At 39.8% G+C, this 17,630-nt stretch overlaps 1 pseudogene; it reads right to left on the bottom strand.

The window, feature by feature from the left end:
* The window catches only part of LOC121492536, a 50,108-nt pseudogene extending 34,329 nt beyond the window's left edge, over nucleotides 1-15,779 (bottom strand).
* Nucleotides 15,780-17,630: the final 1,851 nt, after the last annotated feature.

Raw genomic sequence — 17,630 nt, 5'->3', positions numbered from 1 at the left:
TACTCATTATTGAGTTGGCTCATAAATCATTTGAAGTTGTGATCAGCTCGTTATTAGAGGAGTCAAACAAATAGCAGTTAATTTTTCTCATTGTAAGAAATCCAGAGGATCATGGCTACTGATATTGGCTGAGCAGCATAAGTTGTTGTCAGACCATATTTTTTGAAAAATAACTATACTTTCAAAACAAAAAGAAAATCAGAAGATTAGCGTTTTGCAAATCTCTTTAATCTCTGGCTTAATAAAGAACAAGTAGATTTTCCAATCTTCTTCTGCAGTCAATCTGTTGGGCCATGGTTATTTGGTTGGAGTATATGAGGGAAATCTGATCTCACATAGATATATGGTTGGAAATGAGATGACCTTGAGAACCCCCTGAAAGGGCCTGAGGGACCCTGAGGTCCTTGGGTCACCCTTTGAGAACCCCTGATTGGATGACGCTTTCTCCTCATGTTTGTTGACTACTACTGAAAAGAGGACTATTGTACCTTTGCTTGCTGTTTACAAAGCAGACAGAAGAGGGAAAAGTATAGGGCTTTCTCATAAAGCATTTCTTCTCAGTAGATTTCTCCTCATCTCACTAATCATACCTGGGTAATAAGCCATAATGAGACCAATCATTAACCAAGAGGAGTGAAAAGATCATGAGTAATTTAGAACTGGGGCTACCCTAGGGCTGGGGTAAGCTTTACCATTCCTGGGATTCAAAGATCTGTCTCTGTTTAAGGGTTACCGTATTTAGCAAATAAAAATACAGGATGTCCAATTAAATTTACATTTCAGAAGTCAGAGACAGTTGGCTTCAGAAGAGCTGTCTCTATGAGGCAGGCCTGCTACTGGGGGTGGCACGGGGAATGCAGAGAGCAGGAACCACTTGAGAAGTAGCTCTTTTCTGGGCTGTCACCACCCAGGGGTGCAGAGAAGGCTGCTGTACTGCAGGAAGACAGCAGCACAGCGAGGAAAAGGCAACTGAGTAGAAACCAAGAGTAGACACTGGTTTGAGCTGTATGGAATGTTTGAGGAGCCCGACAGGATCCCAGTTTCTGAGTGCTGAAAAAGTCTGAGACAGAGGAAGGAAGGAAAAAGAATGTGTCCTTGTCCACATATCTCCTTTTCAGTTGCTCCCTTCTCGCTCAGAAGCATCTGTATTTGCATGATTTAAAGTTGAATTTACATTCACAGATCTGCAGATTCAGAAACTGTCCTTTTTTTTTTTATTTTTTTTATTTTTATTTTTTTAATTTTTTTTTTTTTTTTAATTTTTATTTATTTAGGATAGTCACAGAGAGAGAGAGAGAGGCAGAGATACAGGCAGAGGGAGAAGCAGGCTCCATGCACCGGGAGCCTGACGTGGGATTCGATCCCGGGTCTCCAGGATCGCGCCCTGGGCCAAAGGCAGGCGCCAAACCGCTGCGCCACCCAGGGATCCCCTTTTTTTTTTTAAATTGAAATTCTCAGTACTAATTCATGCCTCGATCAGATTGTAAGTAAGCAACAAAACCAAACAAACCACAACACTATTGGGGTTTTGTTTTGTCTTAAAGCAAACTCTTTCCTTAGGCAACACACAAGTGACAAAATAAATTATTTTAATACTATTTACTGATCAGCTTGCATAAATCATTCACCAACTTAAAGAAATGGGGCAGGAGGCTATCGTAAGAAAGCTTTGATAGTAAAAAGAAAACAAAAAGTTTGTCACCAGAGATTGCATTTTCTATGAAAATAAGATACCATCTATGACAAAGTATTAAATCTTTTTTTTTTTTTTAACTAACAGCTCTGAGAACCCAAAGACTCATTTATTTATTCACTCAACACTTACTGTGTTCGTCTCTGTGCCTGGCTCTGTGCTGTTTATGATATAAATGTGAATTAGATGTGTTTCCAGACAGCTAATAGTTGAGGGGCGGTGCTTAAATGCTTAAAGAAATAACTAACAGAAATAAAAAGAAATGATTCTAAAAGATACTTTAATAGATAAATGAACAGAAGAAAACATTTATTGTCAAGCACTGTATGAATGAAATGCTCTATATCGAGGATCAAATTTGATGGTAGGCATATGAGGTAGGCACTGTTATTATCTTCATTTGGTAGATGAGAAAGGTGAGCTCAGGGACATTGAAAGGTTTGCCCAAGTCAGTAAGTAAAGGAACTGGGATTCAAACCAGTGGCTGCTGGCAGGTGAGGAAAGGTTTCCATGAGTAGATGGACCCTTGAAAAACAAGTGTTTCCTCATAGGAAAGATGGAGTGGATGGGGTGAGGATGGGACAGTCTTGGAAAGAGAGAAGAATGTACAAGGGGGTGGGAGAGGGGAAACAGGGAGCAATTCTGAGGGAGCAGCGCCTGGCTGGGCATTGGGTGTGGGGAGTAGGAGAGAAGGCTGGTAAAAGACTAGGGTCTGGACGCTGGGCAGGGTGGGGGAGGTGCTTGAAAGTCTTATTGAGGAATAGTGGGTTTGTTTCCATCAAAGGGACTTGGCAGGGGAGTGACAGAAGCAGATTTGCATTTCAGAAAAATGACTCTGGCAGCAGTTAGATTACAGAGAGGCAGGAAACGATTTGTCTCCCTGGCTCAAGAGAGCGGGAAAGTAATGCCACTCCTGAGAATATAGCCTAGAGAGCCTCTCAAACATCTGCTCAAAGAGAGCAGTGCTGCACTGTTAGCAGCAGCAAAATTCCTAAACGTCCTTCAACAGAGAATAAATAAATAAATTGTGGTATAGTCACAGAATGAGTACCATATGGTAGTTACAGTGAATGAATTCGGGCAACACGTGTCAACAGGAAGAAAAAATTAAATCGAGTCAAAAAAGCAAGTAGCAGGAGGTCATTTTCATAAAGTTTAAAAACCTACAAAGCAATGCACTAAATTATCAACTCGAGTATCTAGAGAAAGCACAAAACACACATGATAATAGCAAATTCATGACAGTGTGCTGGGAAAGAAAGGGCTTGGGAATGGGGGTAGGCTAGTCAAGGTGGTCTTAAATAGCTATATCTGTAGCTGGATCTCTTCATTTATTTAAACAAAATCGCAAATATGACAGTGTTAAGATTTTGATAAAACTAGTAGAGCACAGTTGTTTGTTCTCTGTCCCCAGCTGTATATTTGATATACAACATTAAAAAAAAAATTAAGCAGGGATCCCTGGGTGGCGCAGCGGTTTGGCGCCTGCCTTTGGCCCAGGGCGCGATCCTGGAGACCCGGAATCGAATCCCACGTCGGGCTCCCGGTGCATGGGGCCTGCTTCTCTCTCTGCCTGTGTCTCTGCCTCTCTCTCTCTGTGTGTGTGTGACTATCATAAATTTAAAAAAAAAATTAAGCTTGGATCCAAAAGTATACACTTTCTCCCACAAAGAGAAAGAAAAGAAGTAGAAAGCAACAGGGTAGCCCAGAGAGAGGGAGCTGGGAGACCACGCAAAAGGTGATAGGACATGCAATGACACAATGGCAGTGGGAATGGAAAGGTCACAAGACGTAGATGATTATTGGCTGTGGCAAGTGGGAGAGAGAGTAGAATCCAAGTGACTTCTAGCACCTGGCTTGCATTACTGAGTGGGTGGTAGGGCTGATGGCCAAGAAAGGGAATGTAGAAGAAGCAACAGGTTTGGTTGGGGTGTGGTGTGTGGAGATCTGTTTCAGGCAAGTTCAATCAGAGCCTCTTCTTCTGGGAAGAAACGTCCAGCATGCCATTTGATATTCAGTTCAGGAGTTCAAGGTCTCTGGTAGAAATATAAAATTGGTTACCACTAGCATTTGGGGGAAACCATGAGAAAAATAACAAGATTATAACTCTTATCACATGAATAAATATAGAAGTATAATATGGATAACACTGAAAACAAACTTCAAATGAAGCTGAGTTCAGATATGACAAGTATTATGTGTAAGTAAAATATGAATCCTGATTTTTACTCATATTATTTCAAACTTTTAAAAGAAAGTAGTAATCTGCCTTTGGCAAATTACACATTTAAGATCTGGAATATGTGTGGTCCTAATCTCTCATCACCATGACGAGGAACTTAATAATTATCCTTGAAAAGTCTATGATCTCTCTGCTGGGTGGTATGGAACTAGCAAAAAGGCACTACTAAATTACTACTGGGAAACCAACCTAATGTTGGTAACCCAGCTAATGCTCAGGATCACCCAGGGAACCAGCAAAAGCAGTCCAGATTTCAGATAATTTGAACTAGAACCCTAGGACTGAGGCCTGGGAAACACCATTTCTAAAAGCTCTACAGGTCAGGCTGGTCCTCAGTCAGGCTCAGGAGACACAGTATCAGCTCCTGGACAGCTGTCATCTGATGTAGTAGAGACTCTCCACCTCCATCTGATGACCAATCCTCCACTGGGACTTTGGGCAAGTGACTTAATCTCTTTATGTCTCAGTGGCCTCATTCCTATAATGGGGAAAAAAGATAATACCTACTCTTAGGGTAATTGTAAGGACTAAATGAATTAACTGATGCCAAAGACTTACAATACTGTCTGGCATAAGAGTGTACACATGTAATAAAAGATACTTTCTGTAACATTATTTTTATTAACATACATGACAAGGATACTGGGACACCATTTCTACTACCATTTTTGCTAACTAAATATTCTAATAATTTTTTGAAGAAAATAAGATTTTCCACTTGAGTCTTTTGTACTGTCTTCACTTCCTTCCCCTAACTTCCAAGTCTCTTGAAGTAGATGCCTTGTCTCTTTTATTTCTCTAGCACGGGAAATTTATCCTGAAGCTATTGGAAACGTGAAGGTGTATTTTACGCATGAACTAGTCTATGAGAGTTTTGGCATTCAGTAGAGGATTGATTTGTATTCAAATGGTTCTTATTATTATCCAGGTCCCTCAGCAGAACCTGGTGATTTTTGGAGTTTCTGCCAGTTTCAGAGGAAGTTTTTCCATGGTTAAGAAATTTACTGTAAAGCAAATTTAGTTGTCAGGCTTCACATCCAAGCGTGCCCTGAAGACCTAATTATATGGACTTCCTAAGGTAGATATATCATATTACACTCACTTTTTTAAAGGGAACACTCCAGAATTATTGTGGTGCATATAGATTCTTAATGCAAATAGGTTTGTAAAGAAGAAAAACATCCCACATGTGTATTATAGACATACTCCTTACCAATCATCTTGCTAACCATCTCATACTAACCATGCACCTTAGGTATATCTTATGAGTATTTCATAGACTCATTTTTTAAAAAATATATGTTTCAGGTATATAACATTATAATTCAACATTTGTATACACTTAAAAATGGTCCTCACCAAAATTCTAGCTACCATCTATCACCATACAGTTGACCCCTATCCCTTTGTCCAATCACCAGTCTATTCTCTGTGTCAATGAGTTTTTTGGTTTTTAGATTCTACCTATGAGTGAAATCATACAGAATTTGTGTTTCTCTTTCTGACTTTTTTCAGTTAGCATAATAACCACAAGTTCCATCCACAACATAGCAAATGCCTAGATCTCATTTTTTTAAAGACTTATTTATTTATTTATTTATTTATTTATTTATTTATTTATTTATTTGAGAGAGAGAGAGAGAGAGAAAGCAAAAGCAGGGGAAGTGACAAACAGTGGGAGAGGGAGAAGCAGGCCCCCAGCCCTGCAGGGAGCCTGATATGGGGCTTGATCTCAGGACTCAACAATCATGACCTGAGCCAAAGGCAGATGCTTAACCAACTAAATCATCCAGGTACCCAAGATCTCATTCTTTTTTTATGCCTGAGTAATATTCCAATGTGTGTGTTTAGTTTCCATAACTTGGTGACTGTAAATGATGTTGCAGTGAATATAGTATAAGGGTGTATATATCTTGTTGAATTCATGTTTTCATATTATTTGGATAAATACCCAGTAGTAGAATAGCTGGATCATATAGCTCTATCTTTAATTTTTTAAAGAATCTCCATACTGTTTTCCACAGTGACTGTACCAATTTACAATCCCACCAACAGTCTGCAAGTGTTTCCTCTAGATCTTCTCCAACAGTAGTTATTTCTTATCTTTTTGATAATAATGATTCTAACAGGCGAGAGGTGATATTTCATTGCAGTTTTGATTTGCATTTCCCTAATCATCAGTGATGTTGAACATCTTTTCACATGCCTGTTGGCCATCTGTATGTCTTCTTTTTTATTTTCTTTTTTTGTTTGTTTTTGTCTTATTTTGCTTTTCCCCATGCCTACCTGCAGCACACTCACCTCTCTTTTATGTCTTCTTTGGAAAAATATCCATTCAGATCTTCTGCCCATTTTTTAGCCAGTTGTTTGGTTTTAGTTGCTGTATTGATTCATTTTGATAGTTAGTATTTCTCTACATTGAAAGATACTCAGTAGTTTTAATTTCCTGAGAAGTTAATAATTCTAAGATTTTTGCCTGTTAAGTGGTTATTTCTAAATCATTACTAAAGCACATTTAGAGAGCTAAATAAAAGTGTACCCAACTGAGAGAGGGCATGAAATGATGTAACATTAAAATTTCAACACATGAAAAAAATGCTCACAATCACTGTCATTAGGGAATACAAATTAAAACCATAAAGAAATACCACTACACACTTGCTAGAATGACAAAAATTAGGAACACTGATAAAACCAAGTGTTGACAAGGATGTGGAGAAATTGGAACTCTCATATACTTCCAGAGGGAATGTGAAATGGTACAGCCACTTTGGAAGCAGTTTGACCATTTCCTTTTTTTTGAGAGGGGGTTGTGGGGCAGAGTTGCAGATGGAAAGGAAGAGAGAGAGAAAAAAAAAAGGAAAGGGAGGGAGAGAGAGAGAACTTAAGCAGGCTCCATGCTGTAGCATGGAGTCCAACACAGGGCTTGATCGTACAACCTGGAAATCATAACCCTGAGCCAAAATCAAGAGTTGGATGCTTCCAACTGAACCACCCAGATGCCCCACAATGTGACCATTTTTATAAACTTGAACATATACTAATATTTGACTCAGTGATCCCACTTTTAGTTATTTACTCAAGAGAAATGAAAAATTGTTCCTACAAAAACTTCTATGCAAATATTTACAGCAGCTTTATTCATAATTGTCCCAAACTAGAAATAACCCAAATATCCTCTAATGGGGTAACTGGATAAGTACTTCGTGGTAGATCCATATGTGGGAGACTGAATAATGCCATATTTGAGGATATCCATGTCCTAAAACCTGGAACCTCTGAATGTTATGCCCTACGGTGAAAAGAGAACTGAAGATGTGATTAAGTAACTTGAGCTGGTAGGATTCACATGAATCCTCGTAAGAGTAAGATGAAGATTTGACTCCAGGTAGTCATAAGAGGAGGCACTGCAATCATAAAGCTGCAGATTGGAGTGATGTGGTCATAAACCAAGCATTGCTGGGGCTGGAAGAGGCCAGAAAAGGCTTCTCCCCTGAACCCTCCAAAGACCCTGTCACCTCCTTAATTTAGACCCAGTGATACTGATTTCAGGCTCTGGCCTCCAGAGCTATGAGAAAGTACATTGCTTTAAGTCACCAAGTGACTTACCACACCAAGTGTGGTAATTTGTTATAGCAGCCATAGGAAACTAATACCTCTTAGTGATAAAAAAGAATTAAATATTGATATACCCAACAATGTAAATGAGTTTCAAGTGCATTAATCTCTGTGAAAGAAACCACTCAAAAGGCTATATGATGTCATTTATATCACATTCTTGAAAAGGCAAAACTATAGGGACTAAGAAAAGATCAGTAGTTGTCAGAGCTTGGGAGGGGTTGATTATAAAGGGGCAGCATAAAGGAGTTTTTTGGGATTATAGAACTGTTCTGAATCTTGACTGTGGTGGTGGTTACGTACTCTATTTGTCAAAATTCATAGAAGTGTTTGCTAAAGAGAGCAAATTTTGGGCACCTGGGTAGCTCAGTGGCTGAGCACCTGCCTTTGGCTCAGGTCATGATCCCAGGGTCCTGGGATTGAGTCCTGCATCAGGCTCCCTCCAGGGAGCCTGCTTTTCCCTCTGCCTATGTCTCTGCTTCTCTTTGTGTGTCTCTCATGAATAAATAAAATTTAAAAAAAAACACAAAGAAATATTTTTTTAGATAGAGTAAATTTTACTTTATGTTATTTGTAAAATAAAATTTAAAAAAGAATGTAAGCTTTAGCAGCTGGGAAAAATGTCAAAGTGTTAATTTTAAAGATCACATAACACAAGTCCCTGCCCTAAGAGGCACTGGTTTTCAGCTCAGACCTCAATCAGAATATTTCTCTTTCCACTAAGGGAGGAAGTTAACCCTTTGGTAGCTGACAATACGAGAAAATGGAAGAGTAGAACAGAGAGCATATTCTTCAGGTGACTGAAGAGAGAATGCTGGGAATTCATTCTAGAGGGAAGAAAAAGCTCCTCAGACAGGAGAATAGAGAGAATCGTCATTCCCAGGGAATAAGGGTCTGGGTTTGTAGTTTGTACGGTGTACTGGAGGGAACAAACTTCTTCAAGAACTGTCCTTCAGGTGAATTTTAACTAACCACATAAAAGAAAGACTGAGTCTTTCTGCAAAAGGCCAAAGATATAAGAGGGGGGAAAGACAGAAGAGGCACAGTAGAACTGGAGCAGCACAAATTGGAGTCGGACCAGAGCAGATTCTTCTCCATGGTGTGACGCTTGCTAAGGATTTCCACTCAGAGGGGAATTGGGTGTTTGTAGTCAAGCTTTTCCCCAACACACTGGTAAGGTGTAAGTGCAATCACACTCCATGGTAGTGCTCTCATTCCTGAGCTGGTCCCATCATTGTCAACAGTTCTTCCCTTGCTTTCACAAAGTTTAAAGTTGAAGTTCTCTTTTAGGTATTGTTGCCATACTGAGTTATTCAGAAGCAAGCAAATGTGGGAGTATGTTTACTAAAAATAATAGCACAAGTTTTGAAACATGGTAAATCCTCCCTCTCTGGCCTGTGGACTCCAAAGCCTGAAACTGTATAAAACTCAGTCTTGTTATCCAGTCAATGAAATGACCATGAGCCAGCATTGCAGACAGAACAGGGCAGCAGAGAGGTCTAGGAGCACAACTGTGCTCTGTCAATCTATCATGGTCCCTGCTGAAGCTTGATATCACCTGGTGGCAGTTTATTGACATTGCCAGAGATAATTCTGGGGCCTGCGGCAGGCTGAGTGTTCTGGGACAGCAGCAAAGATTCCAGGAATCTCTGTTAGCTGGCGGTTATCTTGATGGTTGGCTCTAGAGAGCCTGAACCAAGAATATACTGTACATCCAGGGACTCACTTTCAACCTCTGTACTTCTTAAGGCTACGATTATCTACATTTCCCTGCCTGACCTAACCCTCATTTCCATATTTCTCTGCAGAAGAGAAGAAATTTAACTGGCCCCCATTTGAGAAACAAAGTTTGAAGGATTATGGAAACCGACTGGCAATTGCCTTATGTTTGAGTTCCTCTCATGACAGAATGTGTTATCACTGTTATGTTTTGTTTTGTTTTACAATAAACAGAATTAATTCATTGTTTTTGACAGCAACTAAAAAGCTGGCCACTTATCTATTAAGCCAGCCTCGTTGGTGAAGAAAAAAATGTTATCTAAAATATGGTGAACCAGGATGCCAGGGTGGTTCAGTGGTTAAGCGTCCGCCTTTGGTTCAGGGTGTGATCCTGGAGTCCTTGGATTGAGTCCCACGTTGGGCTCCATGCATGGAGCCTGCTTCTTCCTCTGCCTGTGTGTGTCTCTGCTTCTCCCTCTGTCTCTCTCATGAATAAATAAATAAAATCTTTTAAAAAAATGTTATCTCAGCTTCCTTATTAAAAAATAAAATAGGGGATCCCTGGGTGGCGCAGCAGTTTGGCGCCTGCCTTTGGCCCAGGGCGCGATCCTGGAGACCCGGGATCGAATCCCACATCGGGCTTCCGGTGCATGGAGCCTGCTTCTCCCTCTGCCTGTGTCTCTGCCTCTCTCTCTCTCTCCCTGTGTGACTATCATAAATAAATAAAAATTTAAAAAAAAAAAAATAAAAATAAAAATAAAAAATAAAATAAAATAAAATAAAATAAAATAAAATAAAATATGGTGAACCTAAGCCTGCTTGCTCTCAGATTTGTTCCTCATACTTCTGCTCTGCAGGCCTACTTCCTAACCCCTTGTATCAATTAGATTCTAGCCAAGTTGGCCAATGGGAGGCAGAATAATGATCCTCCAAAGATGTTCATTTCCTAATCCTCAGATCCTGTGAAAATGTTAAAATGTAATGTGGCAAAAGGGACTTTGTAGATATGATTAAGGTTAAGGGCCTGAGATGGGGGGATTATCCACTCTAATCATACGAGCCGTTAAAGAGAGAATCTTTTCTTACTGGGAATGGGAGAAATGAGTCAGAAGGAGAAGTCTGAGAGATTGAAGCGTGAGAAAGACTTGATCTGACATTGCTGGCTTCAAAGATAGAGGAAGAGGGCCATGAGACAAGGAATGTAGGCAGCCTCAAGAGGTTAACATCATCCCTGCTTGACACCCAGCAAGGAAACAGGGACATCAATCCTACTCCCACATGGAGTTGAATTCTGCCAATAATCTGAATGAGCATGGAAGCAGATTAACCTTCAGAACCTCCACAATCAACTATAGCCCTGCTGACCCCTTGATTTCAGTCTTGTGAGATTAAACAAACAGAAGATCCAGCTGAGTCACACTTACTTGGACTTCTAACTTACAGAGTGGGGGCCCCTGGGTTCTGTAATATCAATTCTTCCTATTGTCCCTCCCACCTGAAAATCCTAAGACCTTTCTGCTGTTGTGAATATCTGGGGAAACACATTTCCTGCTGGTCTCCTCACTCTCTTCCATATCTTGGGTTACCAATTCACCTGTAGTAAGTTCCATCTGCTTTAAATACTTTGAGTGGTTTCAGTTTCCTGATTTGACTCTGTATGATATATATAGGATAATACAGTTTTTGGTAGTGATTGGAAGGGAGGTTACAATCATTTATTCATTCTTTCAACAAACATGCATTGAGAGACAAGGTCCTTGACTACAGTGAACCTTACACCACAGTCAGGCAGACAGAATTTTAATTGGTAATGAAAGTAAAGCATTACTATTATGATAAAAACAAGTGTAAGAATGTAAAGTGAGGGGATCCTTGGGTGGCTCGGCAGTTTAGCGCCTGCCTTCGGCCCAGGGTGGTCCTGGAGTCCCAGGATGGAGTCCCGCGTCGGGCTTCCTGTGTGGAGCCTGCTTCTCCCTCTGCCTGTGTCTCTGCGCCCCTCCCTCTCTCTGTCTCTCATGAATAAATAAAATAAAATCTTAAAAAAAAGAACATATAGTAGGGGGTTCTTATACTGATCTAGGAACTACGGAAGGATTCTGTAAAGAAGAGATATTTAATGAGAAGGTTGCATAGAGTTTTCCAGACAGTGTAGTCAATAACGTTGGGGGGGGGGGGAGTTTGCTGGAGAATAGGAGTAAAATAGCCCTGTTTTATTCTGCTAGAAATATAATCAACAAAAAACTACTGGAACTAATAAGCAATTACGGCAAAGTGGCAGAGTACAAAGTTAATATACAAAAGTCAATTGCTTTTCTATAAATGAGTAACAACAATACAATTTGGAAAATAAAATGTTATCTTTTACATAAGCATCCCCCAAAATGAAATACTCAGGTAAAAATGTAACAAAATACGTATATTCATGCGGAAAACTACAAAATTGATGAAAAATACCAAAGAAGAAATAAATGAATGGAGATAGTTCATGTTCATGGATAGAATAACTTAATATTGTCAAGAGGTAGTTCTTCCCAACTTGACGTACAAATTCAATGCAATTCCAAAAAAAATCCCAGCAAGTTATTCATAGATATAGACAAGCTAATTGTAAAGTTTATATGCAGAGGCAAAAGACCCAGAATAGCCAATACAAAATTGAAAGAGAACAAAGATGGAGGATTGATATTATCCAACTTCAAGATTTATGATAAAGCTATAGTAATCAAGAGAGTGCTTTGGTAAAAGAACAGACAAATAGATGAATGGAATAGAATAGAGAGCCCAGTAATAGGCCCACATAAATATAATCAACTGATCTCTGCCACTGGAGCAAAGGCAATACAATGGAGCAAAGATAGTTTTTTCAACAAATGGTGCTAGAACAGCTAGACAGCTACATGCAAAAAAGAAAAAAATCTAGACATAGACCTTATACCCTTTACAAAATTTTTTCCCTTTACAAAAATTAACACAAAATGGATCAGATCTAAATGTCAAATGCAAAGCTCTGAAACTCCTGCAAGATAATATAGGAGGAAACCTTAGATGATCTTAGGTGATGATACTTTTTTAGATACAACACAAAGACATGATCCATGAGGGAAATAACTGATAAGCTGGACTTAATCAAAATTAAACACTTCTGTTCAGGGAAAGACACTGTCAAAAGGATGAGAAAACAAGCCACAAAGTAGGAGAAAATATTTTCAAAAGATACATTGACAAAGGACTGTTATTTGTAATGTACAAAAAACTCTTAAAACTCAACAAGAAAACAATCAACCCAATTTAAAAATGGGCAAATGGTCTTAACCAAAGAAGATATGCAGATGGTAACTAAGCACAAGAAAAGATGTTCAACATTGTGTGTCATTAGAAAATTGCAAATTGAAATGAGATATGAATACATGACTATCAGAATGGCCCAAGTTCAAAACTGACAACACTAAATGGTGGTGAGGATCTGGAGCAATGGGAATTCCCATTCATTAATGGTAGGAATACAAAGTAATACAGACACTTTGGGACACAGGTTGGCAGTTTCTTACAAAACTAAACATATTCTTTTACGATCCAACAATCATACTCCTTGGTATTCACCCAAATGAACCAAACACTTATGTCTACACAAAAACCTGCACATGGGTGTTTATAGCAGCTTTATTCATAATTGCCCAAACTTGAAGCAACCAAGGTAGATAAATAATGTGGCATATACAGACAATGGGATATTATTTGGTGTTGAAAAGAAACAAGCTGTCAAGTCATGAAGAGTCAAGGAGGAAAAATAAATGCATACTACTAAGAGAAAGAAGCCACTCTGAAAAAGTGATTCCAACTATATGACATTCTGGAAAAGGCAAAATTATAGAGACAGTAAAATAACTAGTAGTCACTATGTATTGGTGGGGGAGGAAGGGATAAATAGGCCAACAGAGAGGATATTTAAGGCAGTGAAACTATTCTGTATGATATCACAATGGTAGATACATGTCATCATACATTTGTCAAAATCCATAAAATGCACAAGACCAAGAGTAAACATGATGTAAACTAATATAATGTAAACTATAAACTTTGAATGAAAATGATGTATCAATGTAGGCTTACAAGTTTTAAAAAATGTATCACCACGGTGAGGGTTATTAAGAATGGGGAAGTTTGTATATATGTAGGGAGCAGGAGGTATATGGGGATTCTCTGTACTTTTGCTCAATTTTGTTGTGAATCTAAATAAAGCTACTCTAAAAAATAAAGTTTATTAGTTTAAAAGATCCTATATGCTATTTCAGTGAAGAGCCAAAGTAGGTGCCATCTTTGACAATTAGCTTTCTTGGCCAGTCTACTTGGCTCTCAGAGAAATTCTTTCTGGAACCACACTGGTGTTTGACCTTATTTAACTTGGATGCCAGACCAGATATTTTAAGTGGCATTTTTTTTCATGCATTCTTGAGAAATGCATAAAACAAAAAATGATTTTTTTTTTTGCTAAATCAAATAAACAATGTACCCAACAGGTACCGTATCAATTTAACATAGGCCTATTAATCCAACAATTCAATTTCTAATAGTTTTTTGTGAGAAAATAATCATTTAAGGAAGTTCAACTCAGTATAGTTCAGAATGGTAAAAATAAGATACAATTTAAATGTTTACCGGTAGGCAAACAGTTATATAAAACAAAGTGCATACATACTATTTAATAATGAAAGATGTTGACGCAGATCTATATTTATTGACAAGGAAAGATGTCCACAGCATTTACTGCAAGAAAGCAGCAGGTTATAAAACCATACACAGATCGGGTGTGTTTGCATGCAGTACCCCTAGGTGGTAAGGTTTGGGAGTGTATGCCAGTGATCAATTTATGGCTTTTCAGCTTCAAATTCATGCTTCATTCCCCATTCTGTGAAAAATGGAGATGGGCCCATATGTATTTTCCCTTTGCCAGCCTGACACATGTGTTAAACTTTAGCCATACAGGGAGCTCTCATTGTAGACGGGAGGGATTTCCCTCCCTTGTTCCAGTGGACTGCCTTGGCAGGCGCCTGTAGCCAGAAACTTCCCCTAACAGACATATCCAATCTCTCCGGAGGTTTTGCAACAGAATGTTTCTGATGAGACACCACCCTGTGATGAGCTTTCCACAGCACCCTAAAGAGCAGATTCTGAGTAAGTGTAGACCACACAGCAGCACAGTAACTTCCCTGCCAACCCGTGGCCACACCCTGCCCAGCAAAACCTCTCCTCAGCTCTTGGTGGGGAGGGTCCCTGGGCCCTCTAGCTCAGACCTAGGGGTTTTGGCTGCCCCTCATATCTGCTCTTCTTATAGTCTTTAGAGCTCTCTGTTTCACTCCTTGTTACTCCAATCCCCTGCCATGGTTAATAATTCTTTATACTAAATGTTCCTTGCAAAAAACAAAAAACAAAAACAAAAAAGCAGCCACAAAAAGCAAAACCTAGATAAAATCATCTATAACCATAGTCTCTCTGTGATAACTACCATTTACATCTTGATGTATACACTCTAAACCTTTTATCTTGTATGAATGTGTGTGCAAGCATTGTATGTGTATGTATATACACACATATTTGTACTATCCCCTGTGGTTTTCCTACAGCTCCTCCATTTCTTTGTAAATGAACCCCACTTGAATTACCCTAGTTTGAGCATGCCAGTTGTTTTCTTACTAATATAACCTTTAAACCTGAATCTTTATGTACATCTTTAATTATGTCCTTCAAGTACATTTCTAGATGGAGAATTTGCTAGGACATTAAGTGTACCTATTGGGGTTTTTTTGTTTGTTTGTTTATTTTTTTCTGCAAAAAGCTTTATTGGTTCCATTTGGTCCATGGCTTGTGAGAGAGCTCCAGGGTGGTTTAAAAGCTGCCTAGTGGCTGCAAGGAGAGGCTCAGGCACAAGCCCTAGAAGCACGGAGTTGCCACAGGGGCCCCTCAAAGGCTGCTGGGCTTCATGGTTGTGCTTGAAGGTGAGTCTTTAGAAGAGATCCTCACCCAGCCCAGCCTGGGGGCAGCTAGGCTGCAAAGGTGAGTCAGGTAATCCCCATCTTCTTGATGAGCCTCACCTCCTCATCTAGGAAGTATTTCTCCAGGAAGCCACAGAGGTAGGGGTCTGTGTGGGCAGATCACAGGGCATGCGTATCCAAAAGGGCCTAGTTCAGGTTCTTCTCCAGAACTAGGATGGCTTCTATGGTACTGAGGTTTTTACCCCACTCATCTTGGGACAGTTCCTGTGTGATTTTAGAAGAGGGCATGGCTGCCATGCTGGTTTGGCCTCTTCAAGAGATGTTCAGCACCCTCAAGCTTCTCCTCAGCCAACTCGAGAAAGAAGGGGCCCTTGCCCTCCAAACCCACATTGTAATGGTCAAAATAGAAGCCCTGAGAAGGGTAGGTGTGGAAGGTCAGCAGATTCATGTTGACTAGGTGGCTGACGATGGTGGCCTCCACCTGGGTGTAATAGTTCTGAGGCATGTTGGAGCTCATGGTTGATCCATAATAAGGAGCTAAGCTCAAAATAAGATGTGGGCAATCCCAGAGATAGAGAAGGCCAAGAATATGGCTCCCAAAATTGTGACTGGAGGAAAGGTTGGAGGTTGGTTGGAAGCTGGTAGAAGGGGAGTCTCTGGGTCTTTTCTTTCCAAACATTGTTGAAGCAAGAGACAGATCCATGGGACCTCTCAGTGCACTGAGTAAACCTGTTTTTAAGATGTGTGAAACCTGTTTTGGTGTTCATTTTAGTTGGAATGTTTATAATCTTGATGATGTAGGGAGTCACCCTCTAAAAAATATGTAATCTAAACTCTGGATCCTGCCAGATGCGAAAGTACCTAACGACTCAATAAGGACAAAGAAATTGGCAAGGAATATAGCCCACCATTTACCTTGGTCCCTGAGAAGTTCTAGAGATCCCAAATCTTCCTGAACTTTTTAATAAACCCATTTTATGAAGGAGTATCACTAGCATCCAGCTAGAAAGTGAACTAAAGAAAGAAACCCAATCAGTTCGTGTTGGTTTATTGAGCAGAACAAATAAACCTTCCACATGTCAGTTGTTACCTGGGCTTCTGAGGCCTCATTCATTAAATTTCTAATGCAGGTAACCCAAACTTGATGTTTCAGAGTGAGGCCCAATTCTCATGATGATGATTTCTTATACGTGAGCTTTTCTAAGACAAACGATTTAAAACAGGTGTGGCAAATATGACTGCTTTACAAACTCAGGAAGCACAAGAAATATTGCACCTTTTGCAGGGTGAACCATATAAAGCTGTTCTGTAAGTTAAAAATTGTCAAATATCAGCAATTTCATCTGCTTTACCCTAGTACTTTTCTCTACATCAATTTAATTCAATTTTGCACCTTCATCTTGCCATATTCGCTGGAAAGATAACCTTAGCTGTTTGCAGGATTCCTTTACACCCCCCTCTTCATCTTCCGTTGTCCTCTCTCCAACCTCCTCCTCTGCTTGAGAATATATCAGAGTTTCTGGGTGAATGGGGAGTTGAGGGGGAGAGCATCTGTTCAAGTCAATACTGTGTCTTCCATATTCTCTGTCTGACTCTGTCCTTCCTAGGCTATTCCTGGAGCATGGGAATCAAGAAGCTGCCTAGGGATCTGTCTGCCTAGGCACACTGGTCAGCAGTTTCTTCTCTGAGATCTTAATATTTCCATAGTTGCACAGCTGTGAGTGCAAACGGGTTTCCAGATGATCATACTGAGGCTTACCACAGAGGAAATGGATCACTGTCCACAGTACCAGGAATATCATAGGTACTCAGTAAATATTGATTGAAGGAGTAAATAAGTGATCTGAAGTTGTCAACCTAAGCATACTAAGCAGAGTGAGCAGAAAAATAGCCATAGCAAACACTTATAGAACTCTTAATGTGGCGTTGTTCTAATTGCTTTACGTAAATTAACTCAGTTCTTGTAATGACCCTAAGACTAAGGTGACTGAGCAGAACTAAAGGATTGTCTCACATTTGTGACAGACTTCTGTAGCCTGAAAATCTGTGTGCTTAAGCTCTCGTCCACACTGCAGCCCAAGCATAGACTTGAGGATGCTTTCTAACTTTGTAAAGGAAGTTGGCCTTCAATGTCCTTGGGTATTTCATTTAGCTTCAACACAGATTTTGCTAGTGACATTTATCTATGATACTTAAGATCACTAACAAATCCCAGGCAACATCCGGCTTGTAGCAGCCCACTGGCATTCCCATCTGGCACACTTTGCAGGACTGGTCATGTGAGAGAGACAGCTAACAGCAATAATTGCTGGGTGATGAATGGCTAGAAGTAGGGCAGCTCGAAGCATGACGGGGACAAGGAATGCAA

The sequence above is a fragment of the Vulpes lagopus genome, chromosome 6 (genome assembly GCF_018345385.1).
Source record: "Vulpes lagopus strain Blue_001 chromosome 6, ASM1834538v1, whole genome shotgun sequence".
In the NCBI taxonomy this organism is placed as follows: Eukaryota; Metazoa; Chordata; class Mammalia; order Carnivora; family Canidae; genus Vulpes; species Vulpes lagopus.
The sequence above is the reverse complement of the archived record's forward strand: the minus strand, read 5'-3'. Positions and strand labels throughout refer to the sequence as shown.